Source organism: Camelus bactrianus, chromosome 8, assembly GCF_048773025.1.
Source record: "Camelus bactrianus isolate YW-2024 breed Bactrian camel chromosome 8, ASM4877302v1, whole genome shotgun sequence".
NCBI lineage: Eukaryota > Metazoa > Chordata > Mammalia > Artiodactyla > Camelidae > Camelus > Camelus bactrianus.
Genome location: NC_133546.1, coordinates 64107765 through 64134860, shown reverse-complemented (window position 1 = coordinate 64134860; position 27096 = coordinate 64107765). Strand labels below are relative to the sequence as shown.

At 41.3% G+C, this 27096-nt stretch overlaps 1 protein-coding gene across 4 annotated transcripts in view; it reads right to left on the bottom strand.

The window, feature by feature from the left end:
• UBE3D (ubiquitin protein ligase E3D) overlaps positions 1-27096 on the bottom strand; it is a 266407-nt gene that overhangs the window by 135573 nt on the left and 103738 nt on the right. The window lies entirely within an intron of this gene.

Sequence of the window (27096 nt, the reverse complement as noted above, 5' to 3'; positions counted from 1 at the left end):
TAATGGAGAAACTAACAATACAGTCACTCGTAAGCGTTCAGAAAGTTTTAGTTCAGGGGTGATAATAAATTGGGGATGTTGCCAGTGTCAGGAAGGCAGCGGAATGCAGACGAGAGAGAAAGATGGGGAAACGCTGTGGGAGGATTGGAAAGCTGGTCCCAGGCCTTTTTTGTCAGGGGAAGAGTGAGCCACAGAAGCAAAAACATTCTACTCTTGGACAGTTGGTACTTGAGTCCCCATACACAGTTGAAGGAGGCTTGTATTTAATGATCCCTGTTAAAGGGAAAAGGAAAAGCAAGAGTCACGCAGGGCAGAAGGCACCTGCTTAATGGTGAGTAATTCAGAAGGATGTTACTCTTCATCCCGTGCTGGTGAGAGAGGCACATGCTGGGTTTCCATATCAACTTCCTGCTGAGTTTCTGTATCTAGTTCGGCAGTGAGAAAACCCCAGTGGAAGGAGCAGGCCAAGAAGGAAGGTTAAGATTCCCAAGCAAAATGTAAACATGGACAACTGACGCAGACCTCCAGAGCTTATTGTGAAGAGTAAGTGAGACAATTGTTATGAAAATACATAGGTTTCTCTCCCTGGCCTCTCAGCTGATGACAGATATCAGGAGCCCATGACTATTCCGATGAGAAGGGGCCGTTGAAGAGGGACCAGCTGGGCCTCCAGGGATGATCACAGAATCGCAGGGAAGGAGACGTAAGGGTGGTTGAATCTGGCTTCTGACTCACAGTGGATAGTGTTTATCGGGAGATGCTGCTTCTCCAAGAACAGTTTACAGAGACCCTCCAAAGAAGACAAATGCCACTGCTAATACTCAGACACAGAAAGATGATGGATGAAAACCAGTTATCTTTTTAATTCTGAAAAGTGCTATGTCATGGAGTATCCCAAACCAGGAACTTCTGAGAATAACCGATGATGATCAGCGTCTCCATAAATACAGTTAAGAACTTGAACTCTCGAATCATACAGACCAGTGGTTCTCCACTTGGGACGATTTTGCCCAGCAGGGGCACTTGGCAGGGTCTGGAGATGTTTTTGGTTGGCACAATGTGGGGGATGCTATTGGCACCTAGTGGGTAGAGGCTAGGGATGCTGTTAAACATCCAATAATGTGCAGGACAGTCCCTCATAAGAGTGATCAGTCTCAAAGCGTTGCCAGTGCCAATGCTGAAAAATGCTGACATTTAGAATTACATTGCTTTGTGACCTTCCACAAGCTTGCTAACCTCTCTCAGCCTTCCCTTGTCTGCAAAATGGGAATTAAAACAGGACATAACTGAAACTTGTAAAACACTTTCCTATTTTGACTCTTCATCCCCGGCCCAGTCTGGTGATTGAGGTAAAGCAGGCATTTGAAACTTTGTTCTACCAATGATGACGCAGAAGCTCAGAAAAATTAGGTGACTTGCTCAAGATACAAAGCTAGTCAGTAGCAATGATGGGTTCAGGGAGAAATTTTGATTCCTTATCCAGGCTGTTCCCACGGTAAGTTTACAGATGATTGAGACAAAGCTGCAGGGGTTTGGGGACTTTAAATCTTCACTATTGCCTCAACTGTTAAAGACTTGTTTTTTTCCGCATGCCTGTGAATATGGACTCAAGATGGATAAAACTACATAAGAGGGTGAGCTGATTAAAATAAATAATGCAAAATGGAGCCCCCCACCAAAAAAGAAAAAACTTTAAATTTGACCTAATACGTCTTTTTTTTTTCATCTTTACTTTCTATAGTGCTGCCTGCCAAGTACACTATGCATTTTGCAGGACTTAATAACAAGAAAACTGCAATCATCCTTGGGAACAGGAACTGTACAATGCATTCTAGCTTCTTTTTATTTAAAACATTGTGAGTTAACATATTCCAAATGCTGATTTTGTGTTCCCGAGCTTTTAGCCATGACAGGAAAAATTGCTTTCCCTAACTGCCATTTATTTTAAGAGGGGATAATTTTATTTTGTTCCACTACACTGAGAAAAATCCCTGTATTTCATCTTTTCAGTTTTATTCCCAAAAGTAAAAGTTTGAACGCTTTTCAGAGTCTGTGAGTACAGCTACAGCTTCAGGCTCCGCTGCCACCTTCCTGGAATATCCAGCTACAAAACTACAAGTAATTATTAGAAACTAGAGAAGACGGGACTCTTTTCATGTTGGCTGGAAGGTCTGACTCCCTCTGGTCTCTGCACCTGAATTTGGACACTTGAGAATGGAAAGGGGGAGAGAGAGTGAAAAAGCCTAAAAATAATGTCTCTACTTTGAGTCACCGTCTAAAAACAATCTTCTTAAACCACAATAAACAGGGCCAGGCTGCTGTAATAGCTGGCCGAACGCTACCTCTATAAGGCTTCCATACAACTGCATAATATGTTAAACACTTCTGAATGTTCTTTTTATCTTAGTTAACAAAATTATACTATGAAATTCTATTCCTCAATGTATTTGCAATTTCAATCAATAAAAAGATGTGCTGTCGAAGCAGACTGCACAAGATAAAATTAACATTGAAAAAAAGGTACATAAATGCTTTGAGGTGTGTTAAACAAGACAGATAAAACTGTAAAATGCTGTAAAATGTGAGTTTCAAAATAACTGTGCGCTTTAGAAAAGCCTCTTTAGAGTAAGGAGCAGAGCCAGACACAAATATGTTCCTTTTTAAGGGTACTGTAGACTTAAAAAAAAAAAAAAATATATATATATATATATTTGGCATAGAATAGAGTTTATACCTTCTATTATAAAACCCAGTTTCTAGGATCAAACTTCATTTACAAAATAAAATACACACTATAAATATAAATATAAAAGTAATAAAAGAGAATGACTTTCTCAAGCATACCGTTTATTTATTTCAAGTCTTAAATAACAATGGGGTGACACAGTGTTTCCTGACTCACTAATTCAGCATCAATCAGGCCTGTGTAGATGACACCTGGACTCAACTTCTTTTTTTCATTCTGAGTACTTCTGTGTTTGAATTTTCTTTTTAAATTGAAGTATAGTTGATGCACAATGTTGTGTTAGTTTCTGGTGTACAGCATAGTGATTCAGTTATACATATACATATATTCCTTTTCATATCCTTTTTCATTATAGGCCATTACAAGGTATTGCGTATAGTTCCCTGTGCTCTACAGTAGGGTCTTGTTGTTTATCTATTCTGTACATAGTAGTTTGTATCTGCTGATCCCGAACTGGATTCAGCTATTTGAGCTGAATAAATGTGTAAGATTTTCCTCTCTGGGCTGACAGGCTGGCTTCATTCATTCCATTCATTCAACCATTAAGTACCATCCCTGTGCCAGTAAATGTCCCATTACAGACCCCACTGAGAAGAAGAAGGCACTCCCTCCAGGTGCTAACATGTGAGTGGGGGAGACAGTCAACACCCTACTAGGATTATAATAGGGTAGAGTAGGTTTAAGACAGACACCTAACAACTGCTGGCAGAAAAAGACCATACTTGGGTTATGAAAGGAAGTGAAATTTCCAAGGCCGTCGCCTGAACGAGGTAGCTGTGACTCTGATTATGAATGCTGTGACAAGGAGAGGCAGGAACACCTGGCATGGCCCAGGGTGGCAGAAACTTCTTTCCACTAAAAGATGCTGGCTTTGCTAAATGAACTCGTAGCAAACAGGAAGGAGGGAACAAAGGACCAAAGATGTGAGAAGCAATACAAAGAGGAAGATACCATCCCTCTTAAATGACAACAATTCTACATCCTCTTAAATGTGGACAGAAATACTAGATTAAGGAAACATCAGGGCAGCCTTCCAACTCCAGGGTTTCCTCATGAATTTGCTAAAAGCCTTCAGAAAGGAGGAAAAAAGCAAGTAAGATCAGTGTCTGTGACGTGATTTAGACCTTTACTTTGTCTTTTCTCTAGGCCATGGATGCACTATGATAATTTACAGAGCAATCAAGGGCTTGTTGGTTTTCATCTACCAGGGAGCAGTGAAGCAAAGCACAGCTGTGTTTTCTAGCGGACGGCAGTGTGTGAAGGACCAGAAGACAGAGGTACATGTGAAAGAAAGAGGACTGATGCCTCTTCATGTCCAGATGGGGCTGAACACGAGGACAAATGCAGCAGTTCCTGGGTCTTGAGCCTATTCTTCAACAAAAAAAGAAAGTTCTAGATGTAAGTTTCTCATCACTCCTCTCAGGGTAAGCAGACTGTGGAGCCTTGTTGGTGCGCGATGGTGCCCCCGCAGCCCTGCAGGGAACCAGCCGTTCTGAGCAGTCACTGAAGCTCCCAGTTATATAAGGCAAATCCAGTAACTTCGCTAATGATAGCAAACCCATGAGGCAAGCGTTCATATGGCAACAGTCTAGTTATTACATAAAAATATGTCTTCTCAAGCACAAAACATATTTGTTAACAGAAATAATAATTCTACGATACCAATGTGGGTGGGTGTTAAAATGAATACTGTTAAACCGTGCTACCACAATAAATACACCGTCACTCAGAAATCAAAAGGTCCTTTCAATTTCATGTTCCTACAGAATGTGTACAGGAGGGAACTGGGCAGAAAGAAACGGCGGTACCACTGCAGCTCTGGACAAGAGTGGTGTTTTGAAAATCACCACTGCACTACCCTATTGGCAACATGCCTCTGATCAAATGAGGCATTATTCAGAAATGGAGTTACCTGGGCTCAGAAATGGATTGTTTTTCTATAGCATCAATTCATTAAAATTTTCAGCAGTGAAGACACTTTAATAAATCGTATCTCAAGGAAGCCACACTTGCTCTGATCTATCTTAACATGGAGAAGCATGGGTGTTGAAGAAGACAACGTACTTGGGACATCAGTACGATGAGAAATTCCAGGAGGGGACACAAACCCACATGGAGACAAAAACAACTTTCCATAGCAGATAACTGGTTCCTGTCATCTAAAGAGATTTATTTCTGTGATATTTTAACTCTCCTATTTTAGCTGCAAATATGATTTCTAATAGAGATGGAACCAAAGGAGAGACTTGCTTCATCCACATAAAATACTTTCCAACCCATTGTCCAGAAGGGAGGAGGGACTAGCTTGTGAGGCCGGGGCCGTGGGTCCCACTAGGTAACAGTGGAAAAGTGCCAGGAAACATCAGGCAGGGATGCGGTATTGAGTGGTCCTGGGCCAGGTCTATTCAGGTGCATGAGTGCAGAATTCTGTCAAGTAAAAAGAATGGCACAAAGTGATCTCCCATAGTTTTTAGGAAAAAGGCTGAGGAAGGTTGTAGCTGCCTCTGTAACTGTCCTGGACAATTTTCTTTCTTGGTTGAGCAGCCTTATTTGTGTTGGTTGATATTCAACAAGTTCTTTACTGTAATTATTAAAACTTAGAGAAGTCAAGACCTGTATTGCTTATTGTAAGACTTTGTTTTAATAACTCATCTATAAATATATTATAGACAAAATGAGAAAACGCAGAAACATAGAGAAAGAGGAAAATAAAAAAAATTTAACTCCATTATTCAGAGATAACTACTATTAATATTTTGGATGTATCCTTTTAGATTTATTTTCTATGTATAACTGGTATTTCTGTATATGCTGTTTTGTAGTATATAGCTTCCTTTTAACCTAACATACTGTGGTAATCTTTCCATGACAATGAATATTCTTCTATGGCATTTTAATGGCTGCATTATATTCCACTGTATATCTGGATCACTTTTAAAAAGCGGGGGGGGGGGGGGGGGGGCGGGGGCAGATGCATAACTTATTTCACCAGAAGCATACTTAAGAGGTTTTTGTTTGTTTTTGGAGGAAGAAGGTGAGGGGATGTTATTAACTGTTGGGCCCAGAGGGCACTTTAAGGTAATCTGGCCTGGGTTTTCAAGGTGTTGTCTCTGGTCCAGCCTCACTGGCATCACCTGGGAACTTGTTAGTCAGGCAGATTCTCTTGCTCCTTTCTAGACTTGCTCAACCAGAAACTCCAGGGGCGGGGCCTAGTAACTGGTGTCCTGTAGGTCCTCCAGGTGATTCTGATGCACACTAGACTTTGAGAGCATTTTATCCTGCTGAGCAAACTTAGGGACAGTGACTGATGTATTTACAGTGACACAGCAAATTAGAGGAAGGACTCAAACATGGGTCTGTTCCTCCTACTCCAGTGCATTTGTTTCTGGCCAGTGCAAAATGAAGATGCTGGTATAGCGTGTCCAAAAATCCTTTCAAAAAATGAATTTTTTTCTTCATAAAGTCAGTAAGATTGTCAAACAAGGAAGAAAAAAACAAATTATGTGCAGACCAATATCCTGGTATTGATGAAGGAGACTGGGCCCAACATTGACCAAGGGAGAGCTGAGTCCTTTTTGTTAGGTATCCAGAGACTGGAGCAGCCAAGAATCTCAAACTGACCCACTGTGTAAAGCTAGACTATTAAGAGTTAAGTGAATGCTTTTTGGAGGTGGGGAGGGTTGGGAGGGAGGAGCGTCTAATATGCCCTGATGCAGTTTTCTAAATCTAGTATCTGTAGCAAAACTATTTGGTTAGTTCAGCTAAAGGAAAGTGTCACAAACTTGACTTCAGAATAATATGGCAAAGAAAAAATTCTCCCATACATACTTGGGGTATGTCTCTCAAACCCACAGTACAGACATTCTAGAAAACAGCTTGGCAGTCTCCTTTAAAACTAAACCTGAAATTACTCTATGACCCAGCAATTGCAGTCTTGGACTTTTATCTCAGATAGGAAGACTTTATGGTCACACAAAAACCTGTTCATGGCAGCATGATTTTAATAGCTAAACACCTGGAATCAGCCCAGATGCATGGTTGGCAGTACATCACACCATGGAAGACTTATTCAGCAATAACAAGCAGCAAATTGTTGATACACGCAACAACCTGGAAGATTCTCCAGGGACTTCCATCCAGCTCAAAAGGTTACGTACTGTATAATGCCATTTATATACCATTTTTGAAATGACAAGATGTCACAAATAGAAGACAAGGTAACGGTTAGCAGGGGTTAGGGATGGTGGGGAGGGGAGAGAGGGTGTGATTATAAAAGGGCAACAGGAGGGATCCTTGTGCCAATGGAATTGTTTAGTGTCTTGACTGTGGTGAAGGCTGCACAGACTTACCCAGGAATTATATAGAACGTCATTCACTTGCCTGTACGCGTGCGCGTGCACACCCACAACCACACTCACACCCACAGACACACGCAGAAGAGTCCAAATAAAGCCCGGGAAATCTTAGTAAGACGGGAAAACTGTACCATAGTTCTGTAAAATGTTACCACTGGGGGAAACTGGGCAAAGTGTAACAAGCGATCTTTCATACTCTTTCTTACAACTGTGAGTGAGTCTACAATTATTTCAATAAAAATTTCAACTAAAATAATGCTACAATACTTTGCAAATGACCTTGTCTAGCTTACTTCAATCCAGTTACCTGTAGTGTAGCTTTGAGATGTATTATTCACAGTCTTGTTCACATTGATGTTATGGTTAATATATCACTGTAATCCCATTTTCCTCAGTGGAATGACCTGACTAAGCTAGTAAGTTAATTTTGGAACGAGTCCCAAAGCAGATGGCTAGCGTGAGACAGAACACCATTCTATGTAACATGAGTTGAGCTGACAGCCCGGCATTAAACTCTTAGGTTACACACAATAGCACCTTAAATCTTAGGTTGCATATGAAGTACTTATTCTAAATAGTCACTAAGCACATTTTTTTGCTTTTTTTATTGCCCTAGAGTAAAAAAATGAGAAAAGATTCTGGTGTTTTTTTTAAAAACCCAAATGGCTGCAGCAAATTTTCCAGACACATAATGGCACTCAACAAATATTTTTTTCAGATTGAATACATTAGATTAAAATTCAAATTTTAATCTTAAAAGTAATAGTACAAAAGATTTGGGGAAACAGGAAAAAAGGAATAAGAAACATATGCTATTAATACCTTAACATAATCATCACTTGGGTCTATTTCCATGTAGCCTTAAGATGCACTTTTCTCAACCTGATTATCACATGTGCATATTTTTTATATCATAAACATTTTTAGGTGCTGCTCAGTAAGTCTTTATTCTTATTATAATAGCTGCAAAATAGTCCATCACAACTTAATCTATTACAAACTGAAGCTGTTCCTAGGTTTGTTAAGATCAAAAGTAATAATAAAATAATTATTATCATGTTTCTAGATTTTGTCAGTATTTTAGAATATCCCTTTAGGACAGAGTCCCAGAAATGGGATTACTAGCTTAAACGGTATGAATATTAATACAATTTGATGCATATTTTTTCCAATGAACTGTACCAATAGGTAATGCCACCAGAATCAGGTCTTTTTTTTAAATTAGTGTTAATTTAATAAAAAGAAATCACGTCTCAATGCTCTTTGAATTCATTTAATTGATGTGAGTTTAAACAGTCTCCTAAATGTTTGTTTAATAATTGTCTTTCTTGCAAATTGGTTAACTGTGAATTAACGTTCTTTTTTTTTTTTAAACCTACCAACAGGGGGGTTAATTTTTTAAATAGTTTGTATAAACTCTTTAGTAAATGTTAGTATGTTTTTTATGCAGTGAATAAATTAAGTACCAGTCATGGTCTCATATCACTAAATCCTTACAAAATCCACTTGAATTAAATATTTAATTTAGTTGTCCCCAAATTATAACTGAGGAACCAAGGTTCAGAGAAACTGAGTAACTTTCGCTCACTGCTAAAATCAAGCAACAAAGCCGGGTGAGCAATTGGGTCTTTGTCTCTGAACCTAGCGTTCAATCCATCAACAACGCTCCCTTCCATCTAATTACGGTAAGAGATAATTGCTATAGTAGCTTTAGTGGAAGAAAGAATCCATAATATTCCAATTTTAAGCCGGATTTGGTAGCAGTTGAAATGATGCAGTTGCTCTGGTTTTTAAGAAGAAAGTAGATTACTTCTTCCGGGTTAGAAGTAAGGAGGAGAAAGAAAAGACAGAAGGGCAAGTTAAAGCCCTCCTCCTTAAAAGAAAATGACTCTTTGATTAGAGGAGAAAGCTTCTGGCCAATAAGAAGAGCCAGCAGGATAAATGAGAAATTGGCCCGGAATCTCAGAAAGGAATTTTTGTCTGTAAGTTTAGAAAGCAGGGTAAGTTATACTAGTATAGTTGGGTCAGTTCAGTAGAAAGGATTACGACTTGGAATAATCAAATCACAGTTAAGGCTCAGAGAGAGAGGGAACGAACTGCAACCAGAGTCCTGTTTTCTTTAGCCACTTACTACTGAGACATTACTTTGAAAATCTAGTATTTTAAAGCACACAAATCTTTAAAAAGGAAAGCATGGAAATAGGTGCTTTTTTTTTTAATAAATACTTTTTATTTCTTAAGCCTGTTATGCGGAGTTGCTGTAAATAAACAGCGCTCATAAAACTGTAATGAATCTGTTTAAAGGAGGAGCAGGAGGATTTTATAGCTACCACATGAAAGTCAATGCTTGTCCCTACAGAAGGGAGAACACTGAAGAGGACAATGCTGTGCAATTTTTTTTTCTTTTTCTTTTTTGATTTCTGCTTTAAGCCGCATGGAAAGCAAAGAGGGGCTCTTCTCTATAGAACTGTTCGTGGAGCATCTCCAAGTCAAGAACAGCTTAGGGCGTGGGAGGAGAAAAGAGCACAGAGTAATCAAGGGCTCCCAGGGTTCAGAGTGGTAGCTTTTACACCTGCCATCTAAGCTCCAGGAGAAGCCAGAAGAAATGAGGGGGATTCCAGGAAAGTGCACACAGCTGCACTCTGATATGGAAAGACTGTACAGCTAGAGACAGAGTCCATGAAACAGACAGAAATGAAGGCAGGTTGGTGTGAGAAGACGGTACTCTATGCAGCTAGAGGCCGTGGGAGAGCAAAGATTCAGGCTCTGGACTAAGGCAGAGACGAGACAGCATCCCTTCCCTGACACCACTGAGCTGAAAGCCCCACCGATGGCTGTGGGCACTAGTGACAAAGGACATAAATGGCCCGGCAGGCCTGGGAATGGACAAGGCTCAATAACTATCATTATTATAACTATGTAAATGTTTCATGTATTTTAAATATTGCTACAGATGCATCTTCTCTGTCTGCTGCTCATGAATAAATTCATGCTTCTTTAATTATTTTTTAAAGGAAGAAGTACAAATGGCTGATTGTGTATATAAAATATCTGAGGCTTACATAAGGCTTTCTTTTGCTTCTACTACCTGGTAGCAGTAATACCTACCAGGGACAGGTTCAGAAACTGCAGACACTGCATCTGAAGAAAAAGCTGCAAACCTGTGCTGTTTACAAATATAAGAATGTAGATGGCTTAGTGTAGAATATCACCTGCTACTCTTAAAATAACTCCGAGTCCAGGGGCCACTGAACTGTGTAGGGAGGGGCATCTCTGAAGGTGGGTAATGGGCAGCTAACCCAAAGGGTTCAAACCTACACATCCTTGGTTAGTGATGGAATTCATTCCACAGAAACTCAGTTCTGAATCCAGGATTACTGACTAAGCCATGAGTTTTTAATGCATGAAACTGTTTGGCTGAATTTACAATAATCAGGCTTTTCCCAAATACATCCAACTTATCCTAACATTAACTAGAAAGAAGAGTCTGACGGATTATTCATCAGACACTGCAGAGCAGTAGAAATGAATGGATGGACATAAACATGACCTACAACCACTCAATCACTAGTGCCTTACAATGCGGACTGGACTTTTCTGGCTACTGGGGCACTGAGTACTTGGCGATGACCAGAGCTCAACTACACTTTGCTGGGAGATGCCAGCAACCCTTAAGATCAGCTAACTGCTGGCCTCCAGAGCTCACTGTGAGTTCCCTCTGCCATCCTCCCACAGAAATGCAAGTTCTGTGAGACGATGTCACCGGCCGATGAAGAACTTGCAGACTTCCATGCAAGCTGCAGGGGGTACACCTAACAGCTGAAAGAGGCCTCCTGACTTAGGAGAAAGAGCATGTGTATTTCCCAGAGGCAATTCGGTCAGATGACCCAGCCTCCATGCCTCCTCAGTTTCTTCAGCTGTGAGGTGGGGCTTCCCTCTTCCTCTGGTTGGGCAAGGACTGTATGAGACGCTGTGATGTCTGTGACTGGCCCCAAGTAGGTAATCTCTTCCCCAGACTGATGACGACGAAAGCTGAGCCAACAGCTTTCCTCCACTCACCTAAATGGGGTCTGAAATTCATGACTGGCTGAGCTGTAAAATGAACAGTAAGTATCTACGGGGCCTTTACAATAAAATGCGAGATGATTCCTTCAGGATGAGAGAAGTTCTGAGACGAGACACAGAAACATTACTTTTGATCTGAGGAGGGTAAGGACTGCAAAGCCATGAGAAAAAGACTGTGCTCCATTTTGATGGGAAATGGAGAGAACGGTGAAGCTCATCCACTGTTTTAGGCATCCTTAACCCACCTAAACTGCTCAAAGGCTGTGAGCACAAACATGAACTCCACTGAGTCTGCCGTGCTCTCAGAACTCCTCCACTTGGTTTATTTAAAGATAAGGCCTATAAACACTTTTGGAAAATGTTCTCTATTTTCCATTGATTAAGGGGTAAACAAAATTTCTTTGAAAAGATATTTTTAAAAAACTCTCCAAAATTTCCATTGAGGTCACCTTTCTAAGGTATGAGAAATGAATGGAAAAGGAGAGTGGGCCCAGTTGGGGGTCCCTCAGTAAGGGTTTTGGACAACCAAGACCCCATATGAGATGAGGGTGCACGATCTCATTCCTTTTCTCAAGAACCCTAGGTTCCTAACATTAGTACAATGCTAATAAACAAATGTGAAGGGGGAAAAGTTGGGGACAGGTTAGATCAGTGGGTTACCATCTTTTCATTCTGACATACTTATGAACAAACCCATCAGGATAGGGCCCCTCTTTGTATTGTACAAAAATACTGAATCACTATGTTGTACACCAGAAACTAAAATACTATTGTAAGTCAATTATACTTCAGTAGTCATCTCTCCCTGGATAAACTTCTGCCTTTTAACCCATGACACCAACAATTTGCAGGGCACTCAGATGTTTTTCATTTGTTTCTAACTTATGAAAGATTTCAAATACTAATATATTCTGTATTAGAATAGTATAATAAACCTACAAATATTACCCAGAAACAGTAATTACCAACACACAGCCATTTTGTCTCATCTGAACCTCTGTCACAGAACTGTTCTGAAGCAAATCCTAGACCTATTTTTTGGTACATAATTCAGTATTTATCTCTAAAAGAGAAGAACTGGTAGAAAAATAAAACCATAATGTCATGATCACATCTAAAATATTCATAATAATTCCTCAACATAATCAAATACCCATCAATTTTCCCAGACTAGCTCCTAAAATTTTTTAACACCTGAAGTTTGTTCAAATCAGAATCCAAACATGGTCTAAGCAGTGTTACAACTGATTCATATATCTTTTAAGTCTCCTTTAAATAAGTTCTTCTCCTCTGCCTTTTTCTCCCTTTGATCTTTTATGTTTTGAAGAAATCAGATCTTTTGCCCTGTAGTGTTTTCCATAGACTGGAATGTGCTTTGTTTGTGTTTTCAGTGTCATTATGAACTCGTGGATTTAAAATATATCTGATATGTTTAATCAACTGCAGTCATTATTCGTGTTAATGCTCACATCTTCCCATCTTTGTCAATGAGAACCTCAACTCAAAGCCTGAGTCCTGAGGACACGATCCTAGTAGCTTACACTGGTTTTCTGGCTTGGTTGTTTGGTTGGCTGGTTTGCTTTCTGGTAGGACGGACTCAGTCTTATCCCAGACATGGAATCAGCCAACCTCCCAAGGAGCCTGGTTGCTTCACTGGGGAATGGTATTTGGAGATAAGAACGAGAAACTGCCTTACTGCTTCCAAAGTGCTCTGGACACGATGCCTCATCGGTACACACACACCACCTCCCTCTGGGGGTCACCATGTTCCCTCTTCAAAGTGCACTCTGACCCTACTCAGAAACCAGGTCCTCAGCTACTCAGAGACAAACTTTTCTGTCTGGTTAGCTAAGGAGGACAGGTTAGAAAAATACCACATGAGCATCAGAAATCATTCTGTTGGAGAAAAACCAAACGCAAAGACAGCTCATGAGTCCTTTCCTTTTCCAACAGAACTAAAAGGAAATAGTTAAGTTCTGTTATTAGAACTTAGATAGAAAAAGGAATCTTTCTAGATAGAGAACTTAATTTTTTTTTAACTCTGTAAAGACATTCTTGTAAAAGAAAAATGCTTCCAGAAAAAGCCTCACCAAGAAACTCCCTTAGGCATGGAATTACAAAGGTGACTCACTGCCTTGTGTGGGGACAGGTCCCTGCTGTTCATCTGTTTGGCAAAGCTGTGGAGGATGAGGTAGGGACAGTCGTCGTGTGGAGGCTATGGGCACTGGAAGTCTACCCCAAAGAAAAGAAAAGTGGTTTTGTCTACCTGTCTGGCTGATCAGGAGGAGTATTTCTGACCTCACTAAAGGAAAACACTCTATCACTTCACAGTACATTAGGAACAGGGAAGAAAACAAAAAACGGATGGGCACGCTTCATAGTAATTTTGATAATTTAGACCAATTTATTCAGATGGCAAAGGGTTTCCCAGTCCCCGAGGAACCACAGCAGGTTCCTGAACCTACTGGGGGAAGGGGAGGGGGGGCGTATAACAGGGGCTTCTCCAAATCAACCATGGAAAGGCTTAAAACAGACACTTCACAAAAGAACATAAATGATCAAAAAGCACACGGAAGAGCGCTCAGTGTCACTGGTCATTAGGGAGGCGCAAATAACAATCATACAGAGATACCCACCAGAAGGGCTAAAATAAACACTCCTGGCAAAAACCTGATGATGACATTGCTGAAGGTGAAGTGGACCGAGAGTAACGCTCACACAGTGGCTGGGAGTGTGAAACGGCATCACCGCTCTGCACAAGTGTCCGGCACTTTATTAAAAGTTAAACGTACATTTACCCTGCAGCCCAGCGATTTCATTCCTAGAAATTTACTGAGAGAAATGAAAACATGTCCACAAAAAGACTTCCCCAGACTGTTTACAGCAACGTTATCAAAAGCCCTAAATCAGAAACAACCGAAGTGTCCCTGAAAAGCAATAGATTAACAAGTTGTGGTAAACTCATACAACAGACCACTATTCTGCAAGAAAAAAAAAAGAACAAACCACTGATAAATGCAGTAATATGGATAAATTGCAAACATATCATGTTAAATGAAAAAGACCAGACCGAAAAAAGAATACATACTGTATGATTTAATCTATACGAAGTCCAAATGTAGGCAAAAATGAATCTATGAGGAGAGAAATTAGAGATGGGTTTCAGGGGAGGGAGGAGTAATGCAAAGGCCTGAGGGAACTCACGGAGGAATGGATATGATCTTTATCTTCTTTTTGGATGGTAGTTACATGGCTGTTTGTGCATCAGGGGTTCTCAACCAGGGGTGGTTTTGCCATCCAAGGAACATTTGGCAATGCCTGGAGACACTTTTAATTGTCATGACAAGGGCGACATTACTGGCATCTGGTGGGTAGAGGCCAGAGATTAACAGGGCATCTCCCTACAACAAAGAATTATCTAGTCCAAAACATCCACAGCACCAAGGCTGAGAAACCTAGAGTATGTACCGCTGTCAAAACTCATCAAACTGAACAATTAAAATCTGAACATTTTATTGAATGTTAATTACTCTCAAAAGGAAGAAAGAAAAAGAACTCAATAACCCCTCTCCTTACCCCAAAGTGCAGTTGAAGGAGAAGACTGGAAAAAAAAATGTTTTCATACTTCACTTCTATGAGTTCAACTGCCCAATTAACACGTTTCATATCCACATCATGTTGATTGAAACAAAAAAAGTATTGGGGAAACGTCTGGTTCTGCACGTGAGGAGCCTGGAAGTTGCTCCTCCATCCTAACACGTAACAAGCCGAACAGAATTAAATAAAAATCAACAGCTCTCCTTGGATCCATAAGACAGAGGAGGGCATAGGGAAAACTCAGACTGGGGATTCAGGAGGAGACGGGAGTCAGGCTCCCTAGGGTGGAGATTCAGAAGCAGAAAACCTCGGCAACCAGGGCAGGTGGGAAACCGGAACATAACTGACAAACCAGGCTCCACATCGGCAAGTGTGAGAGTTACGAACTGCAGGGGGATCCAGTCATATTGGGTCCCCCAATTTGGGGAGATTTACCCCCAGGTTTTCACAGTAAATATGGGAGAAAAATCCCCTTGAGTTTCCAGCCAGAAGTGAAAAGGAACCATTCTGAAATACACCAGAGCCCGCTGTTCTTAACAAGGTCTGCCCTCAGGGGAAACTAGTTAACCAGAGCCTAACTCGCTGGGTATGATTGGAGCCTAACAGACTCAGGCAAAGGGAAATGACCAACTCCAGCCCACTTGAGCCCTCCTGTCCCACCTAAGGAGGGGAGGAAAAAATTAAAACTTGACATAAAAATGTACATAAAAATTATCCCAGGGGAAAGATGGATGGGGTTCGGAACGTCGTCTTTACAACTCTCCTTTCAAACCCACTCTTCCTATGTCCCTTTCTTCCACTGGTAAAACTCCCATCTTGGGCTACTCTACTTAAAATTCCCTTAAGGAATTAAATTTTGGCCTCAGGCAATCGTTGAGATAGTCAGTGCACAGACAGCCCTGGGTGATGGAGCGGTGTGAGTGGGGCTCACAGGGCCCAAGCTGAAGGGGAGTCAGCCCCACTTCCCAGAAGACTCCCCACCCTAACACAATATCACTTCCCTGCCCATCACCCGGAGCTCAAGAACATCCAGTCTGAGGCACCACTGGGAGTGGCAGGCAGGAAACTGGGTGAGGACTTCCCTCTGCCTCACAGCTCACAGCAACAGGCTGGCAACTGATTTCCATGGCTCTGTCTAAATCTCAAGGAAATTTCTGGTACAAAGTAAACAGTTGTTCTGAGGTGGAAAGGAAAACGGATCTGGAAATGCGATGAAGTGAACTAGTTTATAGTACAGGTGCTATTAACTCTGATGTTTGCAGAAAACAAGCAGCTCATGACTCAAGTTACTAAAGTTAAATTTCATAAACTTTTTTTCCCTGGGGGGAATCTGAGCTGTATACCATTAGCCTTCCTGCCAGTGATTTTCATTCCCTAATGCTGACAGTGGCACCCAGAATACATTTTATGCTAAGCCTGGAGGCAGCCCTGAGTCAGCTTTTCCCATTACCTGTACACCTAAGCCATTCGAGGGAGAGAGATTGTTCAAAATGCCTCTGGAGGAGATGCTGCAGAGCTCCTTCAATATTCCGGCCCTCTCCACTGCCGAGAACTTTTTCCCAAAGTTTGAATCAGCTGGCTTTGAACACATTTAAGCATTCATGTCTGCTTTCTTTCCCTTTATGCAAGAGTAGCTGCTTCGACTTTTGGGCGGGGCAAATGAGAATACCCAAGGTTAGGAAAAAAAAAATGACATCCCTCACTCACTCTCCGAAGCCTGAAGTCCTTTACTTGTCTCCTACCTTTGAGTTGATTCTTCAGAACTTGAGCCCTCTGAGCAATGAAGCCCATTAGCTAAATTCTTTTGGAAACCTGACAACTTCACACTGTGGTTGTTCCTGGGGGCACATCTGCTGCACAGCAGGGGAGTGAAACTGGATGCAGTCCTTCCCCCGCCTTCCAACTGTACTGCTGAAATGGCCCAGAGTTTCAGAAGTGGTGGGCGGTGGACAAGAAAGGCACCTTTACACTTTGGTCACCATCTTCGATCAGTTCAAATACTCCAGCTCTATGGACATCATTGGTTCAATGCTTGAACAGCTGATTCCAGAGAGCTACTTCCAGGGTGGGATTCAAGAAAGGAGACAAAGCACCAGTGATTTTTAATTCCCAAACCTTGCACAAAACACAGCTCTGTGGACTGTTCAACAGCCCTTGCCTGGGCACACCGACACAGTGCTGGGGACCACATGCCTCTTCTGACACGCGGTGTTTTAGTTTTCCTGGTAAAAACCATTCTTACCCACCCCCGCCTCCAAAGGCAAGCTTGCATGTGGAGTGGTAATGTTATATCTGAATTTCTGTATATCCCTCCATGAGGTCTTGCTCGCAGGAGGCTTTCAAAAAATATTTGTTGGCTGGAATGAAGAAATGATTGAATTAATGACTTATGTAATAGAATCCAGGCTTACTTCTTTTTCTACATCTTTTTTGATGGGATGGAGCTAAAAATAGACTGGGAATTTTGATATTTTCAACCCAAGTATTCTAATACTTCCATGTTACTGGGCAAAGCAGCCTGGCCATAAAAGGACTTGGTTTAACCTTCGTCCAGCACTGCTTCACAGGCCTCAAAGTGGAGACCAAGGGGCAGAGTCCCTCCCTGCTCTGGCCGGCTCTGTAAAGAGGTAACTATCAGAGGGCGGGGTCCCAGGGTTGTGGTGGTTTTGTTTCTTACAAAAGTCACTCGTTGGGGGTAACACTGTAAGAGTCCAAGAATTAGAATCAGGTGAGAACCATTTCATGATGCAAACACAAACTTAAAGACAACCTCAGTCATCAAGTGATTTAAAACACAGACAGGTAGGCAGGTGGGGACGCTGACCACGTGAAGATGTTCCACATGTTATTCTGAACACAGAGGCAGATCTGGGATCTTAAATGACCACGGCTCACCAATTTTTCAAGTGTTTGCTTTCCATGCCAATTTTGTGCCATCCTAGTTCAACTCAAAAGATCTAATCCCATTGGATCACCTATAATTAGAGAGCGATGATGCATTCTTAGAAGACAAATACACACATCAGAAGAGATGCATCATTAGTCTGAAAATAATCAATGCTTACCCTCACAAGGCCTCCTACACCAAGATGCTCGGGAACAGCTCGCTAGTGCCATGTCACAGGAGGATGGCAAAACCATTTTTCTTGTCTGCAGAAGTAGGTCACAGCAAGAACGTTTGGCAAGGAAGCCAGAATGGACACGAATGCGTTCTGGGACACAACCCTTTCCGTTGTTCTCATCTCAATGCAAGACTTAGTCAGTGGTTCACTGTACTCTCTGATCATCTTCCTACATGGTAATAGGACCAGAATGAGGCTCTGAAATGCAGTATTTGGGGACACGGGAAAAAGCCTCCCTATCAGAACACTGCTTCTAAATTGAATAACAAGAGCTCAGACATTTCAGGCAGCCACGGGGTTCTGCTGTTGTTTTATTTCCAGCAACAGGAAAATAAACCCAATCACCATAAGCTAGCACGCCAATCAGGAGTCTGAGCTGCAGACGCAGAGGCACAGAGGCTCAAGGTTACAGCACTTCGCACAGCAACCTATTAAACTCAGCATATGGCCTGGGCATAAAACAGACATTGTATTTCTGTTGAGACCTCTGTGTAAACTCCACCGGTCAGACTTTGTGCAAACAGTGTGAGTTTTGTGCATTTCACTAGTGCCGCTGCCTCCTGAACAATGAGGATGAAGAAGACGGGAAAGAGAGCGGACAGGAGTGAGAAGGGGGACCGCGGCATTCAATCTCAGAGAACGTCATCGAGGGGCTGAAATCCACCTCTCTGAAAGCTCTGTCCTGCCGTCCGTCAGAAAGCCTCAACCCACTTCCTGTACTAGCAGCTTCTCTGGCTGCTGCTGTGCCCCATGCCGTCGGGCCCTTGGGTTCAGGCTGTGTGACGCTGGACTCTCCTCCAGGGGAACGCATAAACCGCTCCAGGACCCCAGGCTTCTCTGAGCGCTGTGCTCTTACTGACCTACATTTTTCTTAAATTGAAGTATAGCTGATGTACAATATTATGTAAGTTGCAGGTGTCCAATTCAGTGATTCACGATGTTTAAAGGTTACATTCCATGTAAAGCTATTATAAAATATTGGCTATATTCCCCGCGTTGTACAGTAAATCCTTGTAGCTTATCTTATACCTAATACTGTGTACATCTTGTCCCTCCCCCCTTCCCTCTCCCCACTGGTAACCACTATTTTATTCTGTGAGTCTGCTTCATTTTCCTTACATCCACTAGTTTGTTGTATTTTTACCTACGTTTTACAGGAATGTGCTCTGAAGTGTTGGTAAGAGCCCGAACTCTTGTCTTTGGCTCCAGGTCCGAGTTCCTCATTTGCTGAAGTCCTCTTTTCCCCCCATCATGCACTACAAAGCTTTCCTCTGTCCTTTTTTTCCCTCTTTTCTTCTTGCTCAGAGCAATCCTATTTCATTTTTCATAGAATATGATTTTCTGTGTTCACTTTATCACTTTTACCCCTCTTGGTGTCAGTAATGACCTTCGAGCTTAGTCAGTTATTCTGTGCTTTTTCTGTCCACATTCATCCTTATTTTTCCCCCATGTCAGCACTGAAGGACAGTGGTACAATGAGTCAATTGTAAAGTTGTATCACAGTTCCCCTAGGGACAGTCTTCCTCCTTGAGCTATTAAGTTGGAAAAAAAAATTTTTTTTTAAATCAAGGTTTCGTCACCGAGCAGGTGCAAGCATTACAATGTAAAATTAGTCCTTTTTTCCAATGAAAGTGGTGCAATGCTTTACTTGTAACTGCACAAAGGGAGTTAGGAAATGGAATCCAAAAAAAAGTATCAAGGGCCTCAGAGAGTTATGTGCAAAGTTGTATGATATTTTGTTCCTGCAACAGAGACAATAAAGCCATAGTGGTGCAGAATGCCAAAGTTTTGCTTTCTGGATTCACCATTGCAAAATCAGTTCATTTAAACTTTGGAGAAGAGGCAGCTTTTCATTCATGCACGCATCCCTGTGGCCTCCGCTCCCCACGTTCGCTGGGTTCCTCCCCTGTGCCAGGCAGAGTGATGAATTAAAAGAAAGCCAAAAGAAAAATAAAAACAAATCCTTTGTATCCTGAAAAACATGTCAATGGTTATCCTCTATTCTAGGCAAGCCACTCACTTCAAAAAGTTATCTCATAAATTATATTTACTTACAGAAAATGAGGAGGCGCAGTAATAACAAACCTGCCTGCAGGCAGAGTCACCGAGGCAGATGTGGGTTTACAGCACTCTGCAGCACCCAGACTGTTTCCCTGGTTACTAACTGGCAGCCCAGTGGGCTTGGACTACAGTGTGGTTTACTGCTGATCTGGCTTTGACTTAGCCTCTCTGACCCTCAGTGTCCTTCTGTGAAACACAGGGCTAGCTGCACCGGTCCCAAAGAGTGGTTCTTCTGACTGAATGAGATAAAATCCACAAAGCTTCTATTACCAGTGCAAAGTCAATGCTCAATAAATTAGAATTTCAGCAGCATCATTATCGTGATCGGAGTTTATAGCCTGGGAGACGTGACTGACCCAAACCAAGGCACTCTTGTTTTCTCAGAAGGGGAATGGCAGGGCTACCTTCCAGGAGGCTGAAGAGACCTAGGTTGAAAATGAATGCATCCCTTGACCTAGCCCTGCGGTCTTCTCTGAGTCGTGCTCCCACTTCCTTCACCTAGCACCCCACTTACTCCTTATCCGCATGAATGCCCCTCTGCATTAGCACCCCATTCACTGCCCCTCACCTGTCACCACTATCTTTCCCTCTCCCTGGCCCAAACTTACTTAGAGACAGCTTAACTCCTGGAAGGAGCTAACCACTTTAAGTGAGTCAAAGAAAGGGAAGAAAAGAGATTGATTTTGATTTTTTTTGGTCTGTGGATGGAAATGATGGAAATGTGAGGAAGAGGATAATAAGGACACAGGGACAATAGGACCACGAGAAAAAAAGGGACTTAACAATCCAAACTTAACAATAGAAACTGATGCTCGCTTGCAGAGAGGGCTATTGATTTCGCATGTTCACCTAAATTTGGCTCACAGAATTACAGAACACTCGAGCTGGAAGAGATCTCAGACTGATTCAGTCAAATTCCATCTTTTTAGAGACAGAGAGACTGAGGTCCAAAGGAGTCTTACACGACCTGCCAAGGACAACCCAGATCATGGCCGCAGACCTACAGCTAGACTTGAGGTTTCTTAGTCTCATTCCAAAAAAGAATTTAAAATGACCCAGGTGTAGTATGTTCAGGTGGATGATGTTATCATATTTTGTCTTTGTGTCTGTTGTTCTCGTTAAGCGTGAAAAAGATGCAGTCTGACTTCCCAGGTCTGGACCTGTGGGATTTACTTTATGTGCCTGGTGGTGGAGGCGGAGAAGTCCACAAACGCCCCGAAACTGCAGGCAAAATTGTAAGCGGAGGTACGTTTTCTATGAATAGGGTCCAAAGCTTTAAAAGACTCTCAGCGGTGCCAGTGAGCAAAACAAAGCTGAGCGCAGTGGACGGGGAAGACAAGAGTGATGAGATGGGCTTTTCCAAGCTCTGCGGGGACGGATGCTTTTGGTGCAGAGGTGGGGCTACAGGGCAGGGAGAAGCCGGCTGGCCGCGGCCCACCTTGGCTTCAAGCAGGGTGGCTTTATGTTCTACCTGCTTTCTAAATTCGTGTTCTGCTCGATTTGCTGAAAGAAAGGCTTCTGCTGCTCAGCCCCTTCTCCCAACTGTCTCTGTTTGCTGTTCCATTATTTCCATATTTAACAATCAAGATGATAGATACCTCTTGCCTTGCCAACATCTTCACGAGTGCCTGCTGGTGGCAAGAAAATAAGGACCAGGCATTGGAAGTGGCTAGAAAGGAGAGTCTGAGTACATCCTTTGTCGTTCTGATAGGATAATGGAAATTACTTTTCCTGTTTCCCTGGCATCTCACAGGATGATGGTCCTGAAGGCCCTGGTGCTGCCAGAGATGTATCAGAAACCCCGAGTGAACTGCCCACCTTTTTTGTTGTTTAATCACCCGAGAAATGCTCTCTCCTCCATTTTTCTCGGACAATAAAGAGTTGAGGGCATATATTTAGAAACAAGAAGTTTTAAGTTTTATAGAATGTTTGATAACTTGGGATGAGGAAAAATGAGAACTAGCAAAAAGCAATAAAGCTTAGAAAGCAATATATCTGGTCGTTTTCACCCCCAAATTAGAACTTCATGCCCCTAAGACACAGCCTAAATAATGTTATTTAGCATTAACCTTAAGCTATAATACGGCAAAAGTAGATTACAGGCGATCACAAGAAAACAGTGATAACATGAGCAGCAGCTAGCAGGAATGCTTTGGCAAGCAATCGCTCTCACAGACCCGGTTATAAACATCAGGACCTGGGCCCGTGTGAGTCCGTACAAAATTCGAGTACAGGCATCTGACTTCAAAAGTAAGTATCCCGCTGAAAAATGAGCACTCCAAAAGACATTTCTCTGTTTGAGGTTTGATGTTTCCCTTCACCTGCTCCTACTGCCTCACTTCATGTGTTTACAAAGGATGGCAGAGCCCTGCGCTAGAGGGGTGGTTAGAGACCAGCTGGCTCACTCAACCAACCCCTCCTGGTCTCCCCAGGTCTAACCATTTCTACCTGGCCACATGGGCCCTCTCCTAGAAGTAGCATTTTTAAAGATATTCTCTTGTCGAATCGCTGGGCTTACACCCAGCAATGTTCTGGGTACTGTGAATTATACAAGTAGAAGATGATGTTCCTGTTGTCGATGAGTTCATGATCTCACTGGAAACCCTGGGACTACATTTAAGCAGCTGTCAGTCCTACTAAGTGATGGCAGCCAGAGCAGGAGGTGATGAAGACACAGGTGTTAATCTTACTGTTGTCCTTCTGACATGAGGTCTATGTATGACACAGCGTGTTGAACCACATAGTGTAGATAACAGAGCATTGGGGCCAGGTCTCCAATAGTAACAGAAGTAGATGTTTAGAATTAGAAACAGAGGGGGGGATAATCACATAGTGACAAGAGTAACAACCACTTATTTAGCATTTTTTTTTCCCAAGCACTTCTCATATATTCATTGCCTTTATAATGACAACACCCATAAAGTAAGTAATACTGTTAAGATACAGATGAATAAACAGAGGCTCAGAGACATGTTCTGCCTGAGGTCCTACGGTCAGCATGTGGACGGGCTGAGCTTTCACACCTACCTGCCTGATGTCTAAGCCCAAGCTCAAAAACGCATCTCGACTCTTGAGTCCTGTCATTTCCAAGATTCTGTAAGTGTGTTGACATACCTAGTATCTGACATCTTATTCAATTATGAAATACAGCAAAGCTCCTAAAGTAGGCAGACATTTCTGCAGAAATTTTACTGACATCTAAGAATGTAATGATTTTCTACTCTTTCCATTAATGTATCTTAAAGACTATGACTATAGTATTTTTATGATAATAACACTAAGACCATGGGGCACACATTATATTTAGTTTCCATAAATTCATAGTAAAGGCTGACACACTCAGAATACATTAACAACTGGTAAATTATTTAGTATTTTATTTAGCTCTGATGAATGGAAGACTGGCTTGAATTGGAGATATATAAGTACCAGGATGGATAAAATCATGTTGGTGAGAAGAAGAAGAAACAAATCGGGTAAAGATTTAATAGTATTGTTTTAAGAAAATTATTGTGAACAAATAACATCTACACACCTTTCAAGTATAATTATTAAACAGGAAACAAACACAATGGACTCTATCTCTAGTGTAAGGACAGTGCACTTACATAGGTACCGTCAGCTGCTTAAAGAAAGTCAGCTGAAGGTCCACTCACTTCTGGATATGACAACTAATTAGGGGCAGTTGCAGGTAACACCTACGCAAGTTCAGCCAGGCCCCACAATGTCAACTTCACTTAGTTCTGGATTATTACGTTTGAGAAGGAACCTTACTTTTTATCTACCCAGCTTCCTGCACTTGCAGCATCCCATAAAAAATTAGACACTGAAGTTGTTAAAAGTCTGTTTCTACCTATTAAATCTGAAAACTAACACTGATGATTGCAGAGAAGGGCTACAGGGGGCACTTAGACAGCAAAGGAAAGGCTAAGATTCTGCCTCAAAAATCCTGCTTTATCCTTCTTTTTTAAAGAATGTGGAACAAAATGACAGTTCAAAATGGTAACTTTTTTTGTAATGCTTATTCCCAGCATTGAAATGAATAAATTCTTATAAGAAAATGAATGTCCACTTTCTCCTGAGAGATCACAGAAGCTCAACTGGGAAGAAAGAGAAAGGAAAAAAGGGAGAAAGTTAAGAGGGTGGGACCAGTGCAAACAGACTTCAGTGAATGAAGGAAGAAAACAAAGGTAAATTCTTAGTTTTGGCAATCATTTTACATTTCTCTTCAAGTCATCTGTTAGCTTCTGAAGGAACAATGCATATTTACCCTTGCACCAGGGAAATAAAAATAAAGGGTAAGCCAAAAACCTTTCTTTCCTAAATCTGTCACAAAAACCCTTCACACATCTGAGTTTTTTATGCTAATTATATGCATGACTTACTAAAAAGGCACAGGTTTTTAAAGTCATTTTACAAAGGAGAAAATAATGGTATTAGGCACTGAGAAACATACCTTAGTTTCTCACTGGAAAAGTTCAAAGAAAGAGCAAAGCATTTTCCAGAAGAGATTTCTGGTTTACCTTAGATAAAGTATCATGGAAACTGAAGGTTGGGTGTAACAGCATGACTTAATGAGATATAAACCAGTGTACTGTCTCCTTTGTTGCTATGGAATCATTCACAAAAGAATTATAAGATAGTTTTTGCTCTCCTCCCCTTCCTTAGTGCATAGGAAGGGCAGAAAGACCCTAGTGAGCTTGACTTCTGGGCCCCCTCACACTTCCTGGAGGCTAGAGCTTCCACAGGGCTGCCCTACAAGGAAGAAGCAGATTTCTCATTCTCAAGAAGCAAGTCAGGGGAGGGGTGGGTTATGTTCCAAAGGGGTAGAGACTCCTGTTCTTTTTTCAGTGCTTGATCTAAAAAGTGTCAGGACCTGAGGTTGGGGAGGGGAAGCTAAGGACACCAGCGGAGGTCTTGGAGGCAGCGGCATGGGTCTCAATCACCAGCCTAGCACAGAGGAAGTCAAAGCCCTAGGGAAACTGGCTTCTTTTAGATTTGAGCAGAGTGTATTCCCAGAAATCTTCCTGATTTTCCAGGACTGATGAAGATGGGTTACATCAAGAGAATGAATTGACTGGTTACTTTAGGAGAAAGAAAACTTGCTTGAGAAAACCACATGGACACTCTAGTTTCAGCATCTATCCCCACACTGGCAAACAGAAAACAATGTCACACACAGAAAAGAAAGTTCACTGTAAAACACTCACCACCTGAGAAAATAGTACTTTAAACATCTCCATGTGAAACTGCCGTACTAAGAAAAGTCTCATTCCCCAAGTCTGATTCCTCACATTAAGGCTCAACTGAAAAAAAAAGGTATATAAATTGAAAAAAACAACAACACTTTCATAGAGAGAAGTACTATATATTAACACTCTAACCAAACACTACACAGCTGGCTGAAGTTGTGGGAGAGAAGTTTTGGGGGATGAATTATGGAACAAAGGGGATTCACATCTAACAATTAACCTCTGAAGTCCTTGGCCAATGTCTCCCTTCTCATCCAGGCTGACAAATACCTCCCAGAAAATCCTTGGGAGGTATTCTAAGAGTAATTTTTCTTAGAGGAGGCAAAGTAGTAAGAAGGCAAGGTAAATTGCCTTCAGTACTCCTTTGATATGCTTATCTTTTTAATATGGTGACAATATCCTGATCTGCAACAACACAATTTACATGGAAATTTAAGATATATTACACACTTGCTGCCTTTAAAAATAGCAATGCACCAAGTGTAAAAAGATTTCATCAAGCATAATTTAACCTTTTCCTGATGATCCAAGGTCAGCATTATGAATTATCTATTTGTTCTGTGGTCTTAGGCAAGTCACAGGAACCTCTTTAAGCTTCAGTGTCATCTTTATCACTTGAATGATAGGTTTTATCTCATAGAATAATGATGGTGGATTAAATGAGATCATCGCTATAAAGCACTTAGCACAGAGACTTTTGCATTATTAAAAGATTCAAAATGGTAGCTACTGGTACTTTTAACATATTTCCCCGCTCTTGACTGTGATCTAGAAAATTTAGCTGACCTATGAATGTAACTTCTGAAGAAGTCACTACATAGGATTTAAAAGTTTAAAAGATGTATTTCTTTTAGGAAAACAAAAGATCTAAATCTCATTTCTTCTAATATGACACACTTGATGTTAGAGAAAGACATCTCATAAATGCTGGAGACGGTGTGGAGAAAAGGGAACCCTCCTACACTGTTGGTGGGAATGTAGTTTGGTGCAACCACTATGGAAAACAGTATGGAGATTCCTTAAAAAACTAAAAATAGGGTTACCATATAATTCAGCAATCCTATGCCTAGGCATATATCCAGAGAAAACTCCAATTGAAAAAAATACGTGTACCCCAATGTTCATAGCAGCATTTTTTTTTTATAATAGCCAAGACATGGAAACAACCTAAATGCCCACTGACCAATGCTTGGATAAAGAAGTTGTGGTATATATAATGGAATACTACCCAGCCATAAAAAAGAATGAAACAATGCATTTGCAGCAACATGGATGGACCTAGAGGTTATCATACTAAGTGAAGTCAGTCAGAGAAAGACAAGTATCATATGATATCATTTAACTGTGGAATCTAAAAAACTGACACAAATGAACTTATTCACAAAACAGAAAGAGACTTACAGACATAGAAAACAAACTTACAGTTACCAAAGGGGAAAGGGGTTGGGGAAGGGATAAATTGAGAGTTTGGCATTAGCTGATACAAACTACTATATATAAAAAGATAAATGACAAGGCCCTACTGTATAGCACAGGGAATTATATTCAGTAACTTGTTGATGTTGTTTAAGGGAGCTGTATAGCTTTATTTATCAAGCTGAGACATATATTCAGTAACTTGTAATAACCTATAATGAAAAAATAATATCAAAAAGAATATATATATACATAACTGAACCACTATACTGTACACTGCAAACTAACAACATTGTAAATCAACTATACTTCAATTTAAAAAAAAGAATTCTCAGTATAAAAGACAAAAACGCTGAAAAAAATTTTTTTAAATCTTTAAAGCACATAGCTGAATTGTCAGGAGACTAACTGGATCCTCTGGATGGCAAAAGAATCCTATACCTCTTGGTAAGCCAGGGCTGAAGAAAGAGTTTCCCTGAGGC